This window comes from Cupressus sempervirens, chromosome 8, assembly GCF_028749045.1.
Source record: "Cupressus sempervirens isolate cs-2001-9-10 chromosome 8, ASM2874904v1, whole genome shotgun sequence".
NCBI classification, from domain to species: Eukaryota; Viridiplantae; Streptophyta; class Pinopsida; order Cupressales; family Cupressaceae; genus Cupressus; species Cupressus sempervirens.
Window position 1 is genome coordinate 681,048,880 of NC_143125.1, and position 13,637 is coordinate 681,062,516.

At 33.3% G+C, this 13,637-nt stretch overlaps 1 pseudogene; it reads left to right on the forward strand.

Moving 5' to 3' along the window:
* The first annotated feature begins 6,756 nt into the window (after nucleotides 1–6,756).
* Nucleotides 6,757–9,541, forward strand: LOC149544280 (ubiquitin carboxyl-terminal hydrolase 2-like; annotated as a pseudogene).
* Nucleotides 9,542–13,637: the final 4,096 nt, after the last annotated feature.

A 13,637-nucleotide genomic window follows, 5' to 3' on the forward strand; every position in this document is an offset into this window, starting at 1 on the left:
TAGGGTAAAAAATTGATTTAGGAAATTAGAATTCGGTTGAGGATGATTATAAGATGAATCTCCTTCTAAAGAATACCCAAATATCATGCGTATGATTCTAAGGAGATATAGAGCCGAGAATAGCTTGAATGAAATTCCTTGAGGAGTAAAAAATTGGTCTAAGAGAAAAGCGAAAAAGCAATGTTGCTTCAAAAAAAAAAAGTGTTTTTTGGATTTACATAAAAATAAAATAAAATATTAGTTTTACTAATATTTAATTTGATTTTTTTTGAATAATAATCCAAAAAATAAAAATGGAGAAAAGGTTGCAAATAAATTTGATTTTTCATTTAAAAATGGAAGTTAATTAAATATTGATTATTTTTAATTGATATTTAATTAATAAAACTAAAAAAAAAAATCAAAATAGAAATACTTAGCTTCATCATGAAGTTAAGAGCATTAAAGATAGCAACTTTTTGAATCAAGTAGCAAAAAGGCGACAAGTGGCACAAAAAATGGAAACCTTAATGGTTAAGTAAAGCAGCTGCCTAATGTTGTTCTGCAGCTTTAAAGGCATCTTTTTGAAGAATGATTTATATAAGATACCCTCTCATTCATTCAAGCTCACACAAAAATTTGAAGAGCAGATCGAGAATAGGAGTAAGATTTGAGGAATTCAAGGAAGTAGATTTTTTTTTGAGAAATTTTTTGAAATTGTTGAGGAGTTTTCTGGGAATACACGACAGAAGATTTTGAATCCTATCAGTAAGGAATTTTCTTCGCAATGAGTTGTGGAATTTCATATTTTTCGCGGAAGTTTTGAAAAGTGAATCTTGAAAGGAGTATGGAAATTTTGGCGAAAATCCAAAATCTTTGTCTTATGGAGAAGTCATATCTATTGTTTTTAATGCTTTCCTTGCATAGTCTTATATATGTACGTTTCCTATTTTGCAGGAAAGGAAAATGGCAGAGCCCAGGGGAACAGGAGAAATGCAAGGACAATTGATAAAGAATGAAAGGAGAGGATTCTATCCTGAATCCAAAATTGTGTCAAAGTGGACAGAAATTGGAGATACAAGTCTTGCCAGCCTTGATTTGAAAGATTTTAACTCGAGATTGCTCGGATATAATGACTATCACTCAACACACCTGGCTACAAAAATTGTGAGAAGTGGATTTTTTGCTACAGTTGGTTTCCCTCCTTCTTTTCAGCATCTAGAGTTAATCGTGGAATGTACCAAGCATTATAGTCCTAGAGACAGAACCATCCAGGATTCCGAACGAAATATTTTGGTAGATTTTTCTCCTACATCCATTTCTAAAGCATTTAGAATTCATTCAAATCCAAGGATGGTCACAAACACAAGAGCAAGCACTAAGAATCTATACATCTGGAATCAATTTTTGTAAAAAAAAATCAACAAAAGATGGTTGAAAAAGAATAGACCACATCATTCCAAGATTCCTAAAGAAATAGTATGGCTCGACTTGCAAAGGGAATATAGTGATATGGTCATGATGTTGAGTCGCATATTTGGCATGCCTTATTCTTATAGGTTTGAATCTTGGATGTGGTATTTTTTTGAGCAGGTAATGGAGGAAGGTGACATAATAGATTGGGTTGGGCTCGTAAGTCATAACCTAAATAAGTAGTTGATGAATCTAGAGCATACAAGGAGATTTTAGATGAGCTCCTATGTCATCTACATGCTAGCATGGAGGACAAATTATGATGGACTACGATGCAAAGGACCAATTGGAAGTGGAAACCAACACCTCAAAGTCCATGAATGTTACCTACAGTTGCATTTGTATTCAAAGGATGATTACATGAAGGTTAATGATATATTTGCCATGCGCATAGTAAGAACACTACAAAAGAGGCCACATATAAGAATGTCAATGGGTGCGATGAAATTGGTTGAAGAATATGGTGCTTGGTTCATTCAGTTTCCTACCTTTTCATACATCCGAGTTCAAGGATTCTCCATGGAGCCATACAAACTTCTCAGGTATCCAACGGATAAGATGGTCTTGTTAGAGCTTACTCAACAACTTACTGCCTATGACAAGATTCAAAAAGGGAAGAAGAAGTTGGGATTGTAGTTTCCAATTTCCATAGGAGAAGGGAAAACTGAGGTATGCCCATGCCTAAAAGTTGCAGAGAAATCATCAGATGAGCTCCACTTCTTTCGCCTTCCGCTTTATCCAAAGAGGAATGATTTTGATCCTTTCAACAAGATCTCATCAGCAGGAGGGTCGAAGTACCAACACAAGGTTCACCTTGAAGACTTTTGGGAAAATGCAACAGATGAGAATGAGATTAGAAAAAAATTGCATTCAAGACTACCATTGAACATTATTAGAACATGCAACATATTCAAGTTTCTTGATCAAATGGAGGAGGACCCAAATGTGATGAAAAAAGGATTCAATCCAGAAATGACAGCTCAACCATTTGATTGGAAGAAGAAAGAAATTACATATCTCGAAGCCCTTTCAAAACTAATCTTAGGTTTTACAAAGTGGTGGATTGAGCGTAAGCTTGAAAAATTAGTTGCACTGGCTAATGGATTCACATGTAGGTTGCTTGGCCACAGACCACTTAGGGATGAAAGATCAAGACAAATATCTAAAGGGACTATTGAAGAAAGGGGAACTCCATCCGAAGATGAAGGAACTAAGAAAGGGAAGGAGGTACCTCAAGAAAAGTGTCCTAGGATTGAGGAAGTCATCCAAGAACCTCAAAATAAGAAGCAGAAACACAAAGATGCTCCCTCTTCTCCAAGTCGAACTCCAAGTGTCCAAGAAATAGAAACTTTTGAAAGGCAGGATGTAGGGACAAGTATAAGAAGATTTGAGCAAGAAGAGAATTTGGATAGGCCAATTCATGATAGGTTGAGTATAAATGCTTATGAAAAATCCATGCAAGAAAGGGGGAGAGTTCAAGATATTGCTACAGAAGAAAGTCTTGCTACGATCTTAGAGCAAGAAATGATTAATGATGGAGATGGTCCACTAGAGGAAGAAACTCTAAGGGTAGCAATACATCTTCCAAGTGCTGAAGCTATAGTTCCTGAGGTTACAATGGATAGTCCAGGAGGTGAAGAGGAGATTGACATTCGAGCGGTCCAAAGGAAAGAACAATTGATAATTTTGGGGAACCAAAGGATACCCATTCCGGAATGGTTGAGGCAATGAATTCAATTGCATCAACAAAAGGAGGTTGATCCAGCAATTGAATTATAGGAAATTTTGGACCGATCAAACCGATCAGAAGAACAAGGGAAAGCAAAAAGATATACTAAGTTCATCAGAGGAGAATCAGGATCCAGAATCTTTTAGATTGTGACTCCCACAGTTGACAAAGGGAAAAATCAGATTGCTCTAGATGAATATCATGTTATAGAAGTAAATCTTGGTTGGGCCTCTCGAGAGCAAATATTAGAAGAATTTGATGACTCCACATAGGCTTTGAAGGATAGGCTGAAGAAAGTAGAAGAAGGGTATGAAAAGTAGAAAAGAGAAATTTGGGCCTTATGTTTGTACATCAATAACTTGCCTCATCCAGTAAGAGATGAAGGTCCATCATTTGTCCCTCCAACAGGTGTTTCCAGTGAAGTGGTAGGTGATATTGATAGAATCAAGTGGATTACTCAGGGTGCAAAGATTTGGATCGAAGGAATTCAGGAGGTAGCCTTCAAACATGTAGAAGAATTAGTGCAAGTGCACAATAAAGCATTGGCTGCAGTCTCTAGGATCTGGTGCATGAAGGAATCATGGGTGGATGAGCATATTTACTAAGAAGAGGTGATAGCTGACATTCAGAGTCTGATGGATACCCCAAAGCAAGAATTGATAATGGTCGAGTTATCAGCGAGGGGGATTTTTATAATTTTATTCGATGGTACAGTGCAGTGATCATGGCTAAAGAAATGTTTGAGAGCTTCACCAAGGAATCCAGTCGATGGAAAAAGATTGTTGATAACATCAAGCAAGGAATATCAAATGCGGTTGCATCCTTGTTATCACAAAGATTAGGGGAAGATGAAATGACAATTGATAATCTGAAAGTCAAGTTAGAGGAATTCTTTCAGCTAAACGTATATGGAAGAGATTATTTTGAGAACTTATCCATCTTCTCAAATACAATGCACACTACTAAGGACTTACTACCAGATTGGGATGAAAGCTTGGGAAAAGCAGAAAGAGCAATTGCAGTTCTAGAATTCAAGCAAGAATCTACACCAAGCATCAGTACAGAGGAGTTCGAAATAGTATTAGATTGATTTCGATCTTTTAGGCAAAGAAATCAAGGATAGATGCATTAAATGCAAAGTGGGTGTGCATAGGGATCATTTATTACACCCCACTTCTTCTTAAATTAGCATGCATGGTGGGCATTTATTACTCACTACAGTAGTGGATTCCTTATGGCATTAATGTAGATTCTTTTCCATTGCCCTAACCCTAATTAGGGCTGATGTGGCATGATCTCGGCCATCGGTTATTGTGATCATTCGGGCCACCCATTGTAATCGAGGACCTATATAAAGGCCTCATTTCTCATTTGTAAAGGAAGATATTTATGAGATTGTTGCTATGAGCTACTGAGATAATAAAGTTTTCATTGGAGTTTGGTGAATACTTGACGTGTCTTAGTGCTTGCTTCTTCTCCTAAATTTCTTCAAGTAGATTAAGTTTAGCATACTCAATGTGTGGTGATTACAATAGAGAATATGATGGTGTATTATGAATTCTTTTGGTTCATACTTTTGACGTTTTAGTGATTCTAATTCGTTGTGTAAAATTAGCCTAAACCCCTTTCATGCATATGCTCAACTTCTATCATTTGTATACATTTTTCTTTATGATGGTGTATGCAGTGATATGAAAATCTTTGGCATAACCCTTGAAGATTGCACTAGTTCATGCTTAGTTGTAGTATAACTTGGTGAAGCGAAATTTAGTAAATTGAGGAATTTGTCCACTAGAATACTATTTGTTGTTATCACTACCCTTAGGATTAGAATAGAATTTCTGAACCCCGTCTTATTTAATTGCTGCATATTCTGTGAAAAATCCAAATAAAGAAGCACTTCATTGCAAAACCTTAAGATAGCTCCCACATCCAGTATGGCTTGAAATGAATATGAATAAACATGTAAGGCCCCTTGTGATCATCAGCAAATCACATCAACCACCGATCTTAGCCACAGTCAAGACCTAGCATTAAAGGAACCTTGAAGTCATTGTATGATCTTCTAGCAATCTTAGCATACACAAGACTTTATTCAAGAGAGGATAAGATATTTCGGTATTGTGTTCTACTGTTTGGTGAGTCATAAAACACACATCAACAAGTATCATAAAGTGTTAAGAGTGGAAAAGAAAATTGTAATGTTCATTGTCATGAAGAGAGTGGAAAATAATGATAATAAACAACCGATTTATTGCCTCAAGAACAAATGTTGAGAAATAACTAAATAATTCCAGAGGAAATGAGACAAAGAAAAAGATAGAATGTATAATTGGAGAACAAAGAAAAGAATATTTCGCTTAAACTATATGAACACGTAAGCATATAACCTGAGAGATTTGATTGTTTTGACATTTGAATTGGAGTTAAGGAATGTCAATATAAGAAGTTTAATAACATTAAAACAACGTGATTCTGTAGGCCAAATATGGATACTAAATAAGGGATCTGTTTGAATACTGTTGCTTATTTCTATGAATATCATTGTTGTCAGATTCATCTCTATTTAGAATTTTACAGGGATGAAAGTTCACAATGTTTTTAATCTATTAAAAATCAAGGAAAGAGTTGACCAGCACAAGTTTACTTACCAAATGGATATAATGTTATGAGATAAAAAAAAATCCATACAATGCCAAATATTTGAAAGAAAATGCCAACTATCATTAATTTGAGCATATCCTATTTGACGGTAGTGCCTACTTGGCAATTTTTTGTAAATCACTTGGATTTACATATTGGAAAGGCTCATTTTAGGACATATAATTATTTGAACAGTATTGGAGTTGTCAGAGTTCATGTAGGAGATCTGGATAAATTCAAGCATACGATTCATTGACTGTGGACACCTGAAGCAACATATCTTTTCTTAAATCATAGATAATGAACTGAAGATAAGCATACTATTCAATGGTGGTGGACAACTGAAGTAGTATATCTTTGCTAAAATCACAGGTAACAAACTAAGGACAAGGAAACCAACACAATATTTCTCCCATTATAATTTCCTTTAGCCATTGTAAAATGTGATGAAATCAATATTTTACTATTTATAAGCAAGGTTCAGTTGTCCTAGATCAGGGAAATGGTTAGCAGAGTCTTCTGGTTGGCTTGTTTCAAGCTGAGGAGATGAAATGGTTTTTCCCACCATGTGCGAATGGTAATCTAGATTGAAAATAAAATAATTAGACATGCAAGTTTAATATGAATGGTAATCTAGAAAATGTCAATAAAATGCAATTGGAAGGTATAAATCCTTATCCAACAACCTTTGTCAGCGTCCTCTCCACCTGTACCAAAATCAGAGCTCTGGAATATGTCAGCATCCTCTCCGCCTGTACCAAAATCAGAGCTCTGGAATAGGGTATGGGCATCCATCAAAGCATAACAGGAGGAGTTTTTTCATTAGATATTAAAGTTGGAAATGCTCTCTTTGATATGTGTGCAAAATGTGGAAGCATAGGTGATAATTATTTAATAGGATGTCTCAAAGAAATGTGGTTTCCTAGACTGCAATGACTGCAATGATTGCAGGAAATGCACAAACTAGATTTGGTACAAATCCTTTAAGAATTTTTGGGAAAATGAAATTGGTGGGTATAAAACCAAATCCAACAACCTTTATCAGCATCCTCCCTACCTATGTCAAAATAGCAAACCCTCAATTTCAAACCTACTCACAAGAATTTGTAAATATCTCACGTTCTAACCAATAAAAAATGAACTATTGTTATTTTGATGCTTACTAATCCACCTTTAAAATGTATTTGGTTCTATATTGAAATGGTTTGTTTCATGAAAGTTAAAGATTCCCTAGAAAACTTATCTGTGAATTTCCTATTTTTTCTAATAGTGTCGTACAGTTCTCTTCATTGTCTTAGTTGTTTGAGACGTTTAATGGCTCTCAGTCAGTAGATAAGTTGAAGGCCAACACATAGAAATTCTACATCACACATTAGAAATAAATCCACAAAGGTTTTGATTATTCTTTCTCTGTACACATTTTAGTGTGTTGTTTTTAGAGCTCTAAATCTCTATGTACTGGCTCAATTTTAGATCTAAAGCCGAGGGTAGATATTACACATTGATCACTTCAGCTGTTGATACGATATAAAAACAATCTGGAGCCTTCCAAATCCATTGCTAAAACTCCTAACGCTAAAACAGTTGAAACAAATATATTACGAAATGCCTGCAAACACTTGTATAAGGGCATTAATTTGGAAAAGTTGAATAGCCAACTAGGAAAATCATCATTCCTACAACTTAAGGGTTGTGTTAAGTCTGGTATTGGTGGGCAGAAGGAGAAGAAAGGAAAAGGTAAACATTAAAAAAACATAGGCGAATCTAAGTATTTGAGGCATTTGCCCTCATGAAGTATTTGGGCATTCTTAGGCCATGGTTTGTTCGGATGTGGGGTGAAGAAAAGGACATTAGTTCGCATGCCTGGTAGTACTGGCTCAACATACATCACGCTTATGTTGTACAATGCAATGGAAATAACAACCTTGAGTGTTGGTGTTTCCTCTACAAAACAATTGTGCAAGATAATTTTGTTATGGATGGGAAAGAGGACTTTAAGAGCTTAGATTTGGAAGCCATTAAGTTGGTCCAAGAGAAACTACTCAATTAAACTATGATTGATGATGCCAGTGGTGATGTCATCTTCTCTGGGAGATTGTGATGAGTGATACTAAAAATAATCAACCTCGAGATCTAGATGGAGGTAGTGAGGACTCATGTTTTAGGACTGGTAGGCACATTTTTGGGGGTCTAATGAATCCTGGTTATACATGTTTCTTTAATTTGGCTGGGTAGAATTTTCTTGCATTGAATGTACTATGTGATCATTTCATGAAATCTAGTAAATTTCAAGGACCCATGACTTTAGCTCTAAGAAAGCTTTATTTTGAAACAAGTTTAGAGGGGCTAGGGTAAAGAGATCTCAGTAAGTCTAGAAAAGGAATGAAAGTGAATGGGACCATCAACCCCAATGCTCTTTTCCATGGTATCTATGAGAAGGCATCACAATTTAATGGATTTTAGCAGCAAGATAGCCATGAGTTATTAAGATATTTAATTGATTTCTTATGTATAGAAGAACTATGAATAATAAAGTCCAATGGAAATGTATCTTTGGATTTGAGATCATCTAAGGATAATATGGATGAAAACATAAACCATGCGACTATTACACAAGATGTGGTAACTTTAGTGGATCATGTATTTTATAGTCAGTTGTCTAGCATAGTTTACTACTAGAATTATTGTCACTCTTCAATGGTTTGTGAACTATTTTTTGACTTGCAACTACAAATTCTAGCTAAAAAAATAATTGAAAAGGCCTTGTTGCCCCATTACAAAGGCTCATCATCTCCCAAAGAAAAGTTTAAAAATAATGCCAAAACGTTTAAGAATGGAAATGTTGTGGGTAAACAGAGATTGAGCATTTATGATTCTCAAGGAGATGTGCATTCTTAGAAAATCTCAACATCTTATGGTGAAGACAAAAATTCATTTATAGGAGAAAGAGTTGTGAATATGTCTGCTTCAAAAGAAAATATTGAATGGATTGAGGCTGCTCTACAAGAATATGTAAGATACAATAGATCCTCTAGGAAGGAAGATATTGGATGGAATTAATTTTCTTTACTAGAAGATACTATGTGGATGGATTATATTCTCCATCTATATCTGAGTTTGAAGATATTTTAAATCAAAATATATGTAAAACATCAAAAAATGTATAGCAACTTGAGAACTATCATGTAGGAATTGATAATCTCTAGATCTGAGTTTGAATATATCTTAAACCAAAGTATATGAAAGACATTAGAAAATTTATAGCAACTTAAGATCTATCGTGTAGGAATTAATAATCTTGAATGTGGTTTTATTGCATTTGATGGCTCTAAAATAGAGCCTCTTCTTGTTTCTGTTGGGAACTAAGATGTTTTGTTACTTTCTTCCAAAGAAGTAGATCTAATATCTGCGCAAGATCTTCAGAAAAACAAATATTCTTTGGATTTGGATTGGTAGCCTAAGGAATCTTTAAGCAATCATTTCAATGTTGATATCTCATATACATATCCAGAGTCTTTTGATGGTTTTGGACAATTGTTTGAGGATGAAGAGATGGTGCATATTTTAAAAAAAGGAAGAGGGGTCTATGGACTTTTTTTTAAGAATGCAATTGGCAATGATATTTTGTGTACAAAAAGCTCTATTGTAGCTAGTGAAACAAACAAAGAAGACATGGAGACCACTATTATACCAATGTCTCTTGATGGTGTACAATAACCTAAGATTATAAAATGTGAATCATTTCCCTATAATTCCAAGCTCATGGAAAGACTAGCATTATGTACATAAAACCTTGAACAAATATTTTGTGGAAGATTCTGTTGTACACATTCAACTTATTTTGTATCAAATTAAAATATCTAGCATTTAGAATAGTAACCAAGAAATAACATTTAGTATAATATGTTGACTAAATTTAAGAAAAATGTGACCATATTCCTTATACACACAAGCTACCTTTTTTTTTTTTTTTTTTTTATCTCCATACCAAAACCAAAAATAAAGAAAACATGCAACTTACATATTTTTCCAAGTCCAACTATCATGCAATCTTCTTAGCAAACCTCTGAAATTCATCCATTGATTCTTTCAAAAACCATATTTCCCTTATAGCCTACATTTAGAGAATTCCAGCCCTTGAGGAAATCAAATGTCACCAAGGAGATACTCATATAGAAGATAAAGATATGCTGCTAATAAATATTATATATATATATAAAAGGCTCGTTATGAAAACCAATAGCAAATTATCTACTATATTTCCTCATGGATTGTAAAAAATAAATGATTTACATTAGTATAAACTCTCTAAGAATAAGTCCCATTGTTATAAAAATCTTTAGTTTGATATCTAAGAGTGTAAGTCCTGGAAACTCTCTTTAAATTTTTAAAAATAGGAGTTGAAGGATCCATTGTGTACCTAAAATGAAAAACATTGATGAAAGAGTCACCAAGCTTTGCCCAGGGGATATTGTGTAACCATTAGACATTTATGGGTTAGAAACATCATGCATAAAGAACAAACAAATGTGAATCATCAACACATAAAATAACTTTCACACCATATCATTGTACCTTGATATAAAATAGAAGACATTGTAAATATTTTTTTTTACTTCTCATCTAAAGAAAACTATAGTATCATACATTATTACAAAAATCAAAGGACAATATAATGTCTTTTATACAAATGAATCACCATAATTCCCACAATAGCTTAACTTTACTACTTTGTCAAAATCATGTAGTTATTTTTTATAGAGATAACAACATAATGATGTAATCATTACTCTATCCATAAATACAATTGTTACACATAAAATTTGTGTAAATTTGATGATTGTCCAACCAAACAAGATTGATAGGACCAACACAAAATCTGAGTAGACAATATATTAGAAAATAAAGATTCAATTTTATCACATCAAGATAGGGTGGTGATGTTGATGATAGAAAAAGTACAAGTGGTGGAGCATTTTTCTTAGGAAAGAGACTAGTTACATGAACTAGTAAGAAACGAAATTGCATATCTCAATCTATTCCTGAAGTTGAATATGTTGCTACTACAGAAAACTATACAAACATTGTATGGATCAAATAGCTACTCAAAGGAATGAAGAAGGAAATTACTGAGCTTGTTATACTTTACTATGATAATACAAGTGCTATAAACATATCTAGGAACCCTTTGATGCACATGAAGACAAAACATATATAGCTATCAAGTGTCATTACTTGAGAGAGTTGGTTTAAGACAAAGAAATAAAGATGGAATATGTGAGTACCAAAAAAAAAATTCCTGATATATTCACAAAATCTTTACCTAAGGATTCTAATGAGTATCTAAGAGGTAAACTAGGGGTGATACACCTATCCAAAGTTGTTCAAGAAGCTAGAGTTGTGCCCTATATCAACTGAGATTAATGAAATATGCTACACATTGATGCAATGGATCTTACTTTAGGATTTTCCTAAAGTAATCAAATTGATGAATAGAAGATTAGTCACATATATGGTGATAGAGAGGCAACCTAAAATTTTTACTAGTTATATGTTGCGATGACAAGTTTGGCATTGTTGTCAAAGAGGGAGAAATTCTATTGAATACCAACTCAGAGGGAGAAATACTCTTAAGAGAGAAATAAGTACAAAAAGAGAGATAGATACCTAAATATTAGAAAAAGGGAGTAGTTAAAAGGAGAAGCCCTGCAAAATAATAGATGAATGGAGTCATAAGAAAGATTGATTGTTTATTGATTAGAATAGAATTTTGTAGCTTATACAAAAGATGGAAGCTGTTGATAGAGGGAGAGATCTCAATACAAAGAGTTAGTTTTCCTTTTGATATTATTGTTGTTATTGGTTTTCCATCAATACCAAAGAGGGAGATTGTTGAGAAAAGATTAATACAAGTACAAGAATGTTATTCAATCATTTTTTTCTCATTGATGTCAAACCTACTACCTACTAGTAAGACAAATGTTTAAGTGATTGGAGTACTATCATTTGTTTGATTGATGAAGAGGATTTGATCAAATGAGATTATAAGAGCACCTATAGGAAAGGTTAATTTATGATATATAAAAGGAGTACAATGATCAGTGAAGATAGTGATGATATACTATGTTTGTTGAGCTTAACTGAGGGTACAATAGGTGTTGAGAAATGTTAGTGCAAGTTGAGCATAAAATTAGTTAGAGTCAAGTAAAGTAATGATTCAATGTATGTGAATTGATAGTATGTGTGTTGACTAATGTTTAATTGGTGTCAAGCATCAATAAACTTTATCATGTTCCTACTAAACTATTAGTGGAGTCCAAGCAATGCCATATCTAAAAATTAAAAAAAAACTCCAATGAAGAGTTTAAATCATTTTTTTTTATTGTAAGCATTGTACTTTAATAATTAAAAAATGGTAAAGAAAAAGGGAATCAGTTTCCTAAGGGGGAGTGGCTACTAACTCCTATCTAGCTAATGACAATATTGATGCTACCATTTCAAAAACTAGACTAATACTTGTATATAAGTGTTCTTTTTCCAATAAAATGGGTCATTTTCTATTGGCCTAGTTGTACTCTTTTTAGTCCCTTACACATGCTTGTGATCTCTTGTTGGAAAGTAATAAATTTATCTTATCTTACCTACTTTGACTCTCTTCCCATCTTACACATAACATAACTGATAAAAAATGAAGCTCCAAGGATTTGCTAATGGAATTTCATTAGGTTAGGAAAAAGTTTGTAACAAGCCATCTCAGGCTAGACAAATGATAGTGTAGTAAATAGTAATGGTAGAGAATAATATTTACCTAAGTTTGGGTTTAGTTTTATTCTCATGAAATTGGCCTTATATAGTTTGTGGAAGAAAGCATTAGTTTTAGAAATTAAGGCTCTTTCTAAAATCTAGGTTTCTAGATTACATGCAACCTCCCTTATTGCTAACACTACCATAGTCTTTGGAAGGCTTTAAAACCATCCTCCATAGTTATGGATGAGTGACTTTTATAACATATCTATACTTACTAATAGAAGCTTTTCTCTATGTAAAAATATATCAAAAAATGCATCTCCAAAAAGACTTTTCAACATAGCTTAAAAACCTAACAATACATTCTATGGTAATGAGATGAGACCCATTTTTGTATCGCAATTTTGGTAATTACATCTATCATATATGTATTGTACCCATCATCCTTTTTCATATTATCACACAAAGATGTCCCTAAATAATTATGCTTACAAGTAAATAGACTTTAGTTTGCTTTTAATCATTAATGTAATTAACAATACATAATGGGCCCATTAACTGCTAACATTTCATTGTTCCTTTATCTCATACCTATTTTTAGTGTATAACTATCTATTTTGCATTGATACTATTTTTCTTTAATCTCTTCTTTATAAATGGGAAGGAAAGTTTTGGTTTGGTGGGGAAGTTTCTTTGTTAATTCACTAAGTTACAATTAGAATAAAAAATAACTATATTGAAACTTAAAAAATGAAACAATAAAATGTGATAAACAAGCCATGAAACAATTTAGGCTAAACAATACAATAGCAGGAAATATGGATTCAACATAAAACACATATTCCTCTAGAAATTTTTGGGTTTGACAAGGCAGATCTATTCACTAATTCTCAAGGGAGAAAATATCACAGTTCTATCCACAAAGAGTATCCACTATCTTAGAAGTTTATTATACTGCTCTAGATAATGGTTTCACCCTTTTTTAGAGTTTATTGTGTTCCAAGAGATATTTATCTTTGAAGATTTGTTTGATCAAGACCAAATTATTGTTTTTAAGATCAAAATA